Below are 2,432 nucleotides of genomic sequence, written 5' to 3' on the forward strand. Positions count from 1 at the left end.
TGGGCGCGGTGCAGCCCCGGGCGGAGGAGCTGCTCGCGCTGCCGTCGACGTTTAGAGCCCGAGGAAGTTAAAAAGCATCCTAGACCCCCCCCCACACCCCTTCTCCCGCGCCGTGCAGGTCTGTGGCGATGGGCTGTGATTCATCCGTACAACAGCTCTGTACAGAGGCAGCCAGGCCAGCGGACAGGTGTTATATTTCTCTGGCTCAGGGGTCCCGGCTCCTGCTCTCTGGGTCTTTCCCCCTCCCCTAGGACGTCAGACTCGCTGTCCTCCAGCGCAGCGGAGCGCAGGGCCCAGCCGGCTGGATGTGCCGGCGGGGGGGCGGGGGCAATGGGCCGAGGGGCTGCAGGGGGCTGGGGCTGCATCGGCCAAGGTGGTGAGCTGGGGGCAGAACGCCCCAGTGCAACAAATGTAAACTCACGACCTAAAATCTTTGGAGATTTGATGTTAGCAAGCGTACTTCTTAAAGCTGTGGTGGTTTTAAAGCACAGTCCGCTTGAATTTAACCCCGGTTTTTAAATATGCTTTTAGAAACTTAAGCTGACTGAAATATCTCCAACCTTTCTTATTGTAAAGTCCAAGGGACATTATTTTTGTTGTTGTTTCATTTATTATCCAGTTATCCAGCAAAGATTCCCCAGCTGGATTTGTTCACAGCCACTACCTCCCATCCGACTGTTTGTGATGCAACTCCTAGGTTTTACAGTGCTCCTGTGAATGCAGTACCAGGGGCCAGTCATGGTACGTTATGGATTTGGAGCCTGTACCTTTGAATGGAAAGACCAGCAACACTGCAGCACACCAGTGCCTGCCACACATGATCATGCCTGTGGAACATGTTTCAGTTGCATGCAGGATCTAGCAGGCAGGAGGCAGATGTGCTAGTACTAAAGTATATCCTGGACAACAAAGGGGCGAAATGATTTCTGGAGAGCTCTTCTAACCCAATGCTACGGAATTAGCAAAGTCACAGCTAGAAAAGACTTGCCTAGGGTGTCTATACTACAACAGTAGACATTTAAGTAGAGGAAGTATGTTGTAGAAATTACCTCCCTCTTCATGATCATATGTCTAGGGTCTCCCCACTGGTGCCTGACCCACTTCCCTCCCATTTACAGTCAGTCAGGCCTAGCTTCTCCCTGCCATTTGTATCACAGACTTCCTCTTCCTCATTTGTGTCTGAACCATTTCGCTTTTTTTCCTAATCATTGTTCCTTGGACAAGTCTTCCTTCCCATTAATAGCTGCACAAATTGTTCTACTCCCTTTCATAACCAAGACCTTTCTCTCCCCTCATTCATTGTTACACATCTCATTGGCAATGGTAAGTTATTTGCATGGAAAAGGAATGCAAGATAAGTATGGTGTTGTTTTAACTGTTGTGCTGGCAGCTCCAGGGCCTGATAGTAATTCCTGTTTTTGTCTCTATTCAGGAACTACTTGTAGAAGCAGATGGCCTAGACCAACAGTTTCCAAACTCTGACAGGTAGCGATGCACCGATAGAGATTTTTGGGGCCGATACCAATAGCCAATTTTTAAGGAGGAATATTGGCTGATACTGACCCAATTTCTGATACAGCTGCCTGCAGCTAGTAAGGTTGTTGTGCTGGACTGGGAGAGGGGAGGGAAGGGGCATGAGGTGGGGGGCAAGTCAACAACCCGTGGTGAGGGAGGAGGCAGGGGTAGGGGCAGGCGCTGCCCAGCCAGGGTGGAGTTGGGTGGGGCATAAGATGGAGCTGCAGCTTGTGGGGGGCGGGGGTGGCCCTCACTGCTGTGTGCACCCCAGGAAGGCATGGGGGGCAGGTGCCCCCAGATCGAGGCAGGGTGGGTGGTTGGGCTGGTATGCCGGATTCTTCTTGGCAGGGGCTACGGAGAGGGCTGCAGACACCCCAAATTTCGCCACAGCCCCACTCCCAGCACCACCACTGCCACGCACCCGGCCCATAGATAGAGGTGGAACGCTGAGCTAGGACTGCCCAATGCCGTGACAATTGCAGTGCTGGGAGCAAGGCTACAGCAACATTTGGGGTGGCTGCCATAGGTGGCAGAAGCAGGGGGGGCTAACCAGATTGAGCCCCCCCAGACACAGGCAGCAAGGAGGGCCCCAGGGCAGCCTGGTTACAGGCTGCTGCAGTTAGGGGGAGGGGTATGCACACACATATCCCCTGTGCAGCCAGAATCACAGCCAGCTGAGCAGGCAGGTTAGTTTCTTTCTGTTTTCTTTACCTGGGCTTTGGAGGGAGAGGGGGAGGGGCGCGCAGATTGAGACCCCCCCCATAGTGCAGGAGGCAGTGGGGTAGGGGCAGATCATTCGCCCCTCTCCCTGCAGCACTGTGGGGATTGTCCCACAACCCGGCCTGGCTAGAGCCCCATTCACAGGGCTGGGCCAGGTCATGGGACAATCAGAACCCGGAGGCTGGTCCAGGGACACT

This window comes from Alligator sinensis, unplaced genomic scaffold (assembly GCF_000455745.1).
Source record: "Alligator sinensis unplaced genomic scaffold, ASM45574v1 scaffold216_1, whole genome shotgun sequence".
Taxonomy (NCBI): Eukaryota; Metazoa; Chordata; order Crocodylia; family Alligatoridae; genus Alligator; species Alligator sinensis.